The following is a 12,243-nucleotide window of genomic DNA, read 5'->3' as shown; positions in this document are numbered from 1 at the left end:
GGCAGGGGAGTGATTTCTCCCAGGGTAGTGAAGGTTGGAGAGCCCCTTTAACCCAATAAGTTTCCAATTCCATGAACATAATAAGAACTCAAATAACATTTTGAGTTTATCACAAGGGTTATATATCTTGCTCAATTTAAATTTTTATAGATTTTCCACCTATGGGATGATGGGACAATTGGGATTTTGAGGCATGTTCTTGTGTGAGTGTTAACTGGGTTTGAGAGATGGCAACAGATTCCAGTCTTCCCAGGATAGGTCTCCAGGATGGATGGAGTAAGACCTGGTTTCAGAAGAGTCCAACTTTGCTAGAAAGGAGGTGCTAGTAAGTGTTTATGGTCACAGAAACTCCAGCCTAGTCCTAGTGTAGCAGCAATTGGGGAGCAGTGTACCCTTCCCCTCCAGAGAGGAAAAAGAGGGAGGCAATTGGTGACAGGAGTCAATGAGAAGCCATGGACAACCAGGCAGACTATGGGTCTTTTAAAACTCCCTCCCTGGCCTGCTTTTCTACTCAGTGCCTCTAGAGGACCTACTGGAGGGATCAGGGCAGGTGATTTCTGGGCCTTCAGGTCTCTGAGGAGAGAGCTGACTACATGTTCAGCTGGGAGATAGCCACTCTAGAATAAAGAATGTTTGGTTTTTGAGTGTGGACAAGCTGACCTAGGCATCACTATGGCTGCAGAAAGTGAGGGAGGGAAGCTACAGGCTGGCTTTGAAGGTTTCTCTTAGTCAGGTGAGGCCTGGCCCTTGCCCTCTTTATCCCCATGTCCTTGGATCAGGTGTGTAATTGGGTCCTGGCAGCTGAGATTCTGGTGGGGTTGGGGAAACCCAGTTGTAGTGCAGGGAATGCTGGGCCTGCCTCTGTGGCCACCATCACAAATCCTGGTACAAGCAGTATGCATCTCTTTCCATGTGGGTAACACTCTTCCCCAGCTACTTGGTGAACCATGATTGTCTCTGGCCTACTTCACCCCAGCTCACTCAAGTGCTAACCACACAGAACTGGTATCCACACAGGACCCTACTCACCTCTGGTTGTGCAACAGGGCATAGGTTCTCTGAGACTGCTCTGGGCTTGAGTCCTGTAATGATAGTTGAGCGGAGTTGTGGCTGGGAGTCCCAGAGACTCATGCCTCAGCAGGCTTGACAAAACATCTACAATCAGGATCATCTAACTTCATGGTCTCTGAAGGCTGAAGGGGTCCAGCTCTCAACTGGTGAGCAGTGGCATCATCCTGGACTGAAGCCTTGCCCTTGCTTACTCTGTTTAGTGTCCTGGATAATCCAACTTGGTTTTCATTTTCTCCTGGAATCCTTGAAGTTGGAAGTGTGGAAATGACACACCAAGACAACAAAGTGTGTCAGTCACCAGGGAGAACTGGCTTCAGACTCCTAGCCCTGCACTCTGGAACATGCCTTGGCCTACGTTCCACCACTTCTGAGGCAGGTGCCAAGACAGTGAGGACCAGCACTCTAAGTGGCACTGAGTCTCTTGTCATTATTGCAGAAACCTGTGTTTCATTAGAAGGACCTGGAGTGAGCCAGACTCCTGTGGACACCAGGACAAGTGTAAGCAAGAATTCTGTGACAAGTGTTTGCTCTTTGGGGGACCTAGAAAAGGCAGACAATCAGCTGTTCATTGAGGGCTGTAGGATGCACTCCCACCCTCTCAGCACACTCAGGCCTCCTGATAGCCTGCTTGATGCTTCCTCCTCACTCTCCCACTCCACAGCTAAGTCCAGCAGAGGTTACCAGGGCCAGGGTCAAGTATGTGACCAAGGTCAGTGTCCAGAGTGTGACAAGGTTCATGGCCTAGTTTGTAACCAGGGCCAGGATCAAGAGTGTGACCAAGAAAATGCCCAGAGTATGACAAGTGTCAAAGTGACTATGTGACCAAGGCCAGGGCCCAGTGTGTAACCATGACCAGTGCCCAGAATGTGGCCAAGATCAAAGCCCAGAGTTTAACCAGGATCAAGGTACAAAGTGTGACCAGAGGTAGTGTCCACTGTGTGACTTGTTCAGGACCACATTGTGACCAGTTCAGGTCCCAGTTGTGACAAGATTAGGACCTGTTCTTGACCAAGTGAAAGCACAGAGTATAACCAGGTCAGGACCCAGTTGTGACCAGGTGAGGAACCAATTTTGACCAGGTGAGGGTACAGGATGTGAACAGATTCAAGGACTAAAGTGTGACCAGATCAGGGCCTAGATTGTGACTAGTGTCAGGACCCATAATGTGATTAGAGTTTGGACACAAAGTGAGACCAGGGTCAGGGTCCAGTGTATGACCAGATCATAGCTCCATTGTGCTAGGCCAGGGCCCAGTGATCACCAGGGTAACTGGCCAGTGTGTGACCAGGTCAGGGTTAATTGTGACCAGGTCAGGGCACAATTAGGACCAGCTCATGTTACAGAGTGTGAGTACATTCAAGGTCAGAGTATGACCAAATTTATGACCTAGTTTTTGACCAGTGTATGGGCTCAGAAAGTGACAAAGACCTGGGCCCGGTATGTGACCATGGTCAGAATACAGAGTATGACCTGAGTCAGGCCCAGTTGTGACCATATCAGGGCCCTGTGTTTGAACAGTTCAGGACCCTGTGTTTGAACAGGTCAGGACCCAGATGTGACCAGGCAGAATCCAGTTGTGACAAGGTCAGGGCACACCTTGAGTACAACCAGGGTTTCTACCTATACCCTCCTTTCTCATCTTTCTTTTTAAGTACCTGGTGCTCTTGGGAACAATCTGAATCCAGCATTTTCACATGCTGTGAGGAGGGGACAAAATATCTGTTTGTTCTTCTGATGCCCTCTGGAAGGAGGCAGTCCTACTGTTCCCATGTTGCAGGGTGGGGACAGGGCCAGAGCATATGCTGAGTAGTTATGGCCAATCTCACTCCCAAGATTAGAAATGGACATCTTCCTGGGCCTGCCCTGTTGCTGAAGTCCCTGGTGCCAGATGCACATTTCCCACCTCATCATATGTCCCTCCCCTCCAGGAAGGCAGGCACTCACTTTCTCAGGTATTCAGAAAATATCACACATCAGTCTGGCAAGAAGAAGGAAGTGGGAAGCAATTGATTACCTGAGGCCAAGTATTTTTGACACCGTGGCCCTGGATGGGGGAGACATACCTCAGTTCGGAGACCCAGACATCCCACTGTAAAGGCATCCACCCACAGGCATGTACTCTGGAGTTTGGAAGGATCAATGTACTAAGCCCTCCATCTGGTCCTGGCCAATTGCCTGCCTGCTCACCTGGGACACAGCCTGCTGATTGTTATGGGAGCCCGTCAATCTCTATCATGGCAAACTATCCTCTCTCCAGGGCAGGAAACAAAGGCCCTGAGGAAGGCTTACCCTGTGACCTGTTCCTCCCCTGTGCAGCAGATGCATGTCTTTCTAGAGACATGTTCACCTAGGTCAGCCAGATGCTCAGGATATCAGCCATGTCTTTAGAGTCCCTGGGCACACAAGGCAGGGCACCCACAGTCTCTCCTGGCCCTTCTAGCTGGAACAGACACAGCAAACAGAGCAGACATCTCAGGCCTGGTCTGGAAAGGCAGGTAGATGGGCATGCAGAGCAGGTGTCTGGCCTGCCTTAGGGTAGCTGACTTTCACAGGTCCTGCAGCTCTGGTGGGTGGGGCCTGGGTTCCAGCCTACTCCTGACTACAACATTTGTGGCCACAAGGAGTGGTCAGATGATGAACACTTCTGGAGTTCACCTGAATTCCACAGCCTGCACAGTGACCAGATCCATGGACACAGTGCTGAGAGTTCAGGACCTTGGAGGATGCCACTCTGCTGACCACTACTGGTCAGATCCAGTTCACTTCAGAAGCCTGGAGGACAGAGGCAGCTTGCCTGCTACTGAGCATGAAGGCTTTAAGTGAGCCCACCCAGTTTCTCCAGGGTCCTCTGCCTGACTCTGGGAATAAATTGAACAGCATGACTGTTTCTCTGTATGTCCTTGAGCAACTTGCACTTCTGGGTCTTGCCCACACTCTCAAGGCTGATTGGGGACTGAGCTGTATTCTGTTTGGTGCCAGAGGATTGGGAGGAAGTTACCATCTGGGCTGCTAAAGGGTCTTTCTTCCCTGCCTCTAGGAACTCCATATGATATCACAGGACCTAGTCAGAAATCCCTTGATGTGGATGCAATCACCTCACCAAGTACCCCATGGATCCAGACGCCATGGTGGCCGATAGGTCCAGACCATGTCCTAGTCTACACAGCTGGCAGAAGTGGGTAGGTGGACAAAACTAAGGTACTCAGTTCCCCAAACATGGCCAGCAGAGCTAATTTATCTGGTCATTGAGGGGCTGAAGATGAGCCCAGAAATTCATTGCCTCAACAACCATAGGGAAAACAGGGGTGAGGGGCAATATCAGCTGGGGTCCTGGGGACAAGGGTCCCTGGAAGGGTTTCAGTTTCCACCAGCCCTGTGTGACTAGACTGAGTTCTAGCTCTTTTCATCAGATAAATATTCCAGGTGCAGAATGTGGGAATTTGAACTCTATTCCTGGATGTCAGGATTCCCAATGGGAGTAATGGCCCCATTTCATGGGAAAGTAAAAGGACCTGGGATATGTGACCAACCAAGTCACACTGGGGTGAGGCCTACCCTCCACTCAGGGGAATAATTCCTCCAATCTCTGAGGAGACAGACTTCCTTGGTGTTATGAACTTACGTCTGCTTTGTGTGGGGATTATCTCCACCCTCCTAGGATCCAGCTGCAATAGAAACACTGGTAGACTGTCCCCACCACAGCCTGCCATGTGCTGATAGGCTGGTCAGGGCTCATGGGAGAAGCCAGGTCATGCCCCACATGATGGAGTATTGTGGCAAGTAGCCAGGCTCAGTGGTGATGGAAGGGGCAGACCTATTCACAGCACCACCATATCTCCCTGAGTACTCCCAGTATCCCAAGAGGAGGACTGCCTCCACTGCCTTCCCAGACAGAAGACTCCAGCCATCCATCCTGTCCTGTTTATGTGCCAGCATGAAAGGCCAGGACTAACCCAGGAGGAGCAGCACATTCCTGCAAAGAAGTCAGAACAAGAGTTGGACTCGTACAGTGACCAGCCTGCATGTTCTGCTTGTGTGACCTGCAGTCTTTGTTGTGACTAAGCTTCACCCCAGGTCACCTATAAAGTAAAGCAGGCAGCCCACAGTTGAGTAAACATAAACCTGGCCCAGACTCATCCTGGTTCTTATTCTGGGGATCTGCACCACAAATGGACTTTGCAGATGGGATAAAGCTAAGGTTTTGGATGAAGGAAGGAGATCAAGGAGGCCCAGGGGCCCTGATGTCATCCCAGGTTCTTAGAAGATGAAAGAATGAGGTCAGGGGTCAGAGACAGATCAGTTAGATGCTGTCCATGCCCCCAGATGATCCTTCCCACACCTGTGTCTTCACACCTTTGAGGAGAGAAAGCCAACATCATCCAGATGTGCCCAGGGCTCCATCAGCCTACATCAACTTGGTCAAAAATTTTCTCCTACAGAGAATCACATTTCCATACTCTGCTACTTGGTCTGCCCAGGGCAGCTCTGGTGTGTCAGGGATACTCCTGCTTTTGTCTCTGTGCCCATACCCCTGGTGCACAGCAGTCCTGAACCCTCAGAAATGCTGACCCAGAGCTTCACAGTGCCACACACAGGGCACAGGGTTCATTGCTTGTTCTGTATGTTTGAGGTCCTGGTTCCTTGGTCATGATGAGGAGATGGACACCCAGGTCCAGGGTGCCTGGTTCTACCCATTCTTCCATTTATTCACTGTGTGACCTTGGGTTTGTTATTGAACTTCCATGAGCCTCAATGGTCTTATGTGTAAATAGGGTGTTATGAAGGCACAAATTTATAGGGCTTGGAGAGTAAATTTGATGCGCACAAATCCTCATAGGGTGTCATTGTCCCTTGGAGGTCTCTAGACCACATTTATAGTTCTAACCATAGTGTGGCACCTACCAAATTGTGACTCTGCAGAATGACTTTCTGTGTAGAGGTGCAAGGTTCTTCCTGGACCCCATACTGCCAAGGCTGTGCAGATAGACTGGTCTTCTATGGCCCTGACACTTTTTTGCCAGCACTGTGATGAGCACAGTTTCTGGACAGGCCACCTGAGGTTCAAGACTCAGGACAGAACACTTCTGGAGGGGTGACTGCAGCATGCTCTACAACAACGTGCAACCCTGCATGCCCAGCTGCATCCAAGGGTCCCTAGAAAAACTTCACAAGCAGCCTTGGCCCTTGAGTCACTCCATGTGCCTGGAAGGCATGGCCTCTCCATAGCTCCAGGGCAGGACTCAAGGACAGCAGCTGAATGTACCCTCCCATTTCCTGTGGCTCCTGGCCATTCCTCCCACCCCAATGCTGAGCAAATACCCAGGGGACTATGGACCCTGGCAAGTGCCATAGAAAGCTCAGCACACCCAAGTCTGCCCAAGGAATGTCATGCAGTGGGGTTGTCCACATTACTGGGGATATACCCTCTTCCTGAAGATGAGGCACAAGGCTCGAAAAGTACTCCAGATACCAAAAGTCCTGAAGCTCCCACTTCACAACAACAGCACAGATCCTGTCAAAACAGCAAAGACCTCAGGCCCACCCAGGCCTTATACCCACCATCCACAACACATCCCCACCTCCTGGAGGAGAAGGACAGCCCAGAGGCCAGGAGCACACACTGTGAGCTACTCAGTGTCACATCCTTGACCGCCACCTGCTCCCATATGCTTGAGTGTTGTGCTGTTTCGCCTGGGAAATGGAAGTGACATAACATCTAGGAGGCCAGACAGCCTGGAGAAGAAGGTTTTCTGCAGGGATTTTGCTGTCTCAAGCCATGGACATGGGTGCTGTTCCTAGATGCAGAGAGTTTCCCTTGGAAGTTCTCCATCTCGTCCCACCCCTGCCTGGCTCTTCTGTCCTCACCAACTCTCCCTCCCTCTTTCTTTCCAGTCTCCCTGCTTAAAGGGCATATTGTCCTGCCCTCTCCCCTCCCCGTCTGTCCCTTTTATCAGGCTCTTTTCCTTCAGATCCACCCAGGCTTTCCTGGTATCTTCCCCTACTGCATGTGGCCACATCATCTCTACCAAACCGTGGTGACTTTCTCCTGTTGCAAGCCTGCAACTCCCAGTTCCCCTCAGATATCAGTGTACCTGATCTCAGCAGCAACCCTCTGGTGCCCCAGCCCCACAAGCTGCCATTGGTGGACTGGTTCTAATATACCCAGCCTCCTTGTCCAGCCCTTCATCCCACTACCCTGGCCAAGGCTAGAGTCACATACCCTCTGTCCAACTTCCACTCTCCTGACTGTGCTGCATGGCATCTCTAACAGGGTCACTGCCCTGCTCTGCTACAGGGGCTCATCCAGAGGGTGCTCCTTCCTCCCACAAGAAAGAATTCCAACTCCCAGATCTTGTTCCAAGCTCCCAGCCTCTCAGAGACCCCAGTTTCCTTCCTTCATCTCTGGACATTTCTGTGAATGCTCTGCTGCTACCAATTTCTTCTCAACACTGAGAAGAAACACTAACTGGAATGGGAAACACTGGAAAGCTCTCCTCTAAGGGCATCCTGGACCTTCGCCAGGATACAGACTGCAATATCCTATTGAAGTCCCGGGTCACCACTACCCATTAACTCCTCACGATCTAGCACAAGTCCACATCTTTTCCATTTTGGAAAGTTTTATGAGTAGAATCAGGAGGGGGTGCTATTTTGAACTGGAGTGGGCCTGGTGCTGTGCATCTGCATCCAGGGCCTCTTCAAACTCTGCTCTGTGCTCTTGAGTGACCTGTTCATGATTAATTTGTTGCAGAGGCTTCTCCTCTCTCATGTCGATGGACAGAGTGGACATGACCCAACTTCGAGTGTCCCACAGGTCCTTTTCTGCCTCATGGCTCTGTGACTTAGACAGCAAGTGCTGGACACAGTAAGGCACCTGTGAAGGGTGAAATTCAGATTCCCAGGCTGTGGCACCTGTGAAGGGTGAAATTCAGATTCCCAGGCTGTAACAAAAATGTCAGAGTTACAGGAGGAAGATTTTGCTTTGACTCTGGGTCAGTCAGTCCTCACAAAAACCAGGCTTGGGGTGATGACCTGCCAGCATATTGACACCTTTTTTGAGAGAAGATTGCTCGCTCTCAGGCATCTATCATCCACCATTTGCCTGCCTCTTGCCTGTCCATCGCCTGCCTTACACCTATCCATCACCCAATGCTTGAGGTTCACCTCCCGTTCCTCCGACAACAGTCAGCAAACTGATCACTGACCGCCAGTGGAGCATCAGCTGCCTGCTGCTGCCTGGAAGTTCACTGTTACAGTACCTGCAGGTTTGATTACATGTGGCTGCCGCCATTTTGAGACAACAGCCAGGCCCCGTAGGACCCCTGGCCAGACTGACTGAGCCCTGTCTCCAGGATCCCTCAGCCCAACCGATCACTCCCTGCCTCTGGGGCCCTCACATCGACTGCTCCCTGCCACCAGGACCCCCAGACCAACTGACTGCGCCCTATCACTGGGACCCCAGACCAACTGATTTCACCCGGCCTCCAGGACCCCACAACCACACCAAATACACATGACCTCCAGGACCCCTGCCGGACCAACTGCATCCTGTCTCCAGGACCTCCAGCTGACCACGTGCACCCCTGAGCTGCAGCTCCCCATTTGCCAACACATTTCGAAGCCAGAGTGGCCATCTTGGATAATCCTGGAAGCCCGAGCTCCAATCTTTGGGTGGGGCAAATCCCATCCTGCAACGCCTGCTGGAGGCTTGAAGCTCATTGTCAGGGGCTAATTGGTCTAGGATTGCATAGTGTCTGATTTGGGCACTGCTAATATTGATCTCCCCTTAAAGAAAGGGGTTTGGAAACCTATAGGACCACTATAAGCCTACAGGGGGAAATCTGCAATACCCCAGATCTGCACTGCTAGAGGGGAAGATACATGAACAACATGAAAAAAAAAACAAGGGAAGAAAATGATCCAAACAAATCTAGATTCTATATTAATAGAATCCAATGACACTATGTTAGAAGAAATGTCAGAAAAGGACTCTGGGTCAGTCAAAAGGACTCAGTCCAGTCTTGTTTGAAGCCTAAGGTGAGGCAGCATATCATGGAGGAGCGTGTGTCAGGGCAAACTCCCTACCTCATATCTGGGATGCAAGAGAGAATCAGGATGAGACCAGGTCCCACAGCCCTCTTCAAGCACACACCTAAGGTCCTTGAATCCCCAACAGATCCCACCTCCTATGTCCTCTTGTGAAGAGGATTATTCAGGAACTGACCTTGAAAACTTGGCCTGTGGACTCTCCTGAAGGCATTTCTGTTGGGCTTCACTCCTGGTGTGGCATGAGACACATCCATGCTGAGATATTCACTAGGTTTTCCTGAAGACCAGTCTGACCAGCACCCTATCTGCAAGGAAGGCCCAGAACCATCAATTTGGTGAACTTGCCTTATCCTTCCGCAAATTATGAGGCTACCACTTGAGTGGGAACTGGATACAAGGAGTTGAACAGAGGCCTCTGTGGTATGTCCAGGTCTCTGACACTCCTGTTGTCCTTGCCATGTCCCTGCTGCCACTGTGCAAATGTCATGCTATTTGTGCAAGAGTCCACACTGCCACCTTGATAGGGGCTCAGCCTGTACCCTGGGCAGTGGAAAGGCCCCACCCTCAGCCAGCAAAGCCCCACTGCCAAGGCCACAGGAAGACTGCAAGCCTTAGAAACAGAAGGAAGGGGTGCAGGGCACTTGGGCTTCTGTTGGTATGTCAATTGGGGGGTGTTAACCCCATCTCTTTTCCAAACCCCATGGCAGTCCTAGAATGTAGGTGTTCTAGGGCTACCAAGGGAACACCAAGGATAAACATTGTGAAGAAAGGCATTTCTTTCATTAGAGATCACACTGGACCAGCAGACCAGAGAAGGGACCCTGCAGCCCTATCCTGGTCAGGAACCATCCCTTGAGCAGGTGTCACCCTGCAGGCCAGGAATTCCCTCCATCTCATCCAGGAGGTTTTAGTGGTGGAAAAAGAGAGAGAAGGTGTGGAGAGCAACCCTTGGTCTATGCAGTGCCTACCCTGGCATCCTAAAACATCCTTTTCTCCTGCAGATGGCACTAGGACACAGCCTCATAATCCATGCACTACAAACATAGCCACTGAGGACACAGTGTTATCCTCACCCCTGTGGCCTTCCCAGTGCCACATGAGTTGCCTGCTGTGATCTCTGACCTTCACATGAGCACAGTCATAGGTGGCTTTTCTGGGGCTACCACAGGGAGGGCAGGGTGCTCCCAGCCTGTCCTCACATGGGCACAGGTAAACAGGGTCCTGCTGGACACCAACCCTATCAACCCACTGCCATCTGGACACTAGAATTTTGTGGAGGAGACTAGGATCGTTCCTTTTATGTCAGAATCAGGGCTTCCTTGTCTGCCCCAGCTGTTCTGTGCACATATGGATCATGTCACTGCCATAACTATCCATGGTCACCAGAGGACAGGGTGGCACCAGCATTGGTGATCCTGAGAGCCTTGATCTGCAAGACTCAGTCAACTCTAATTGAGGGACAAATTCCATAGCAGACACACCATGCACAAACACCACCTTACACATCACACAGCACAAACAATGCAAAACAGAGCACACACCCCATGCCACACAACCCACAAACTCAACAAAGCACCCACCACAGGCATCCACACCTTCTTACATATCACTGAATACACAGAACATGACACAGCACTCACCATGTGCACACACACCTCCTTACACATCACAGAACACACAAAACGCAATACAACACACAACACATGCACACAACTCCTTACACAGCACACAACAATCACAACACTACACAGCAAATACCAAAGACACACACTGTATCACACATCACACAACACAAAAAATGCAACACAGCACCCACCACATGTACACACCTCCTTCAGTTTTAAATCACACATCATGCAACACCACATACATCACATGTAAATAACCTTCTTACACATCATACTACACAATGACTACAAAAAAAAGAGCATACATCACATACACACACACCTCCTTACACATGCTAACTATGTGAGTAAGGAGGACTTTGAGGTTTATAAGGAAGGCCTCCGTGGTGAGTAAAATGTGGTCTCTGAGTTGTGTTGTGTGCTCTCTGAGATGAGAAGAACACTACATTTTTTATGACGACTGGTAAAGGAGTAGAATAAGAACTCACTGAGTTGTCATAGTGTTTTCTGAGGTGCATATGGACTGCAGTTAGGGTGAATAGTGAGAACTTTCTGAAATATGCATTGAGGGCTTTCAGAGGTTTGTATGGAAAAGCTTCTAAGCTGTAAATTGAGGGTTATATGATGTGTGTAGGTGGGTTATGTGAGGTGTGTCAAAGGGGTACTTCCTGTGTGGAATGGCCCCATTTTGTTATTAGTGAGGACTCACTGAGGTGTATAGGGAGGGTGCTCTAAGTTGAAACAAAAGGGCTCAGCGAGGTGTGTAATGAGAGATATCTGAGGTGAGTAGTGACCATTCTCTGAGATGAATATGGAAGTCAGATAGATGTTGAATGGAGATCTATCTATGATGTGTAAGTAGGACTTTCTGAGAAGAGTAAGGTTGGTACTGTGAGTTTTGTAGTCTATGTTCTCTGAGGTGTTTAGGATTTTCTCTATGAGGTGTTCAGGAGAAATCTATGAGGGTTGTAGGAGGTTGTTTTGACTAAGAGTGCTGTGTGGGCTGGGTTTGTGGTTCAGTGGTAGAGTTCTTACATAGAATACTCAAGGCACTCGGTTCAATCCCAGGACCACATGAAAATCTAAATAAACAAAATAAAGCTCTTGTGTCCATATACAACTAAAAATATTTTTTTAAAAAAGAGTGTTATGTCAGTTAGGTAGAAAGAGCCCCTGAACAGAGTCATGAGATCCCTCTGAGGTTAATAGGGAGATTACACTTGGGTGTAGTCAGAAGGATTTTAAAGAGAATAAAGAAATTTCTGAGGTGTACAGGAAGGGCACTCAAAGAAGTATCATGAGGACATTTAGGTATGTGTCAGTAAGTCTGTTGGTTGTGTACAAAGAGATATGTGCTGAGTAGAGAGGTGTATCTGAGATATGTAGTTGGTGTTTTCTTAGTTTTATAGGAAGTGAATTATGAGGTTCATGTGCAAGGCTCTCTGAGACTGTGAAGAACTTGCTGGTGTGCATTGAGTGAGCAATTCAAGGTATT

The sequence above is a fragment of the Sciurus vulgaris genome (assembly GCF_902686455.1).
Source record: "Sciurus vulgaris genome assembly, contig: HiC_scaffold_578_arrow_ctg1, whole genome shotgun sequence".
In the NCBI taxonomy this organism is placed as follows: Eukaryota; Metazoa; Chordata; class Mammalia; order Rodentia; family Sciuridae; genus Sciurus; species Sciurus vulgaris.
The sequence above is the reverse complement of the archived record's forward strand: the minus strand, read 5'-3'. Positions refer to the sequence as shown.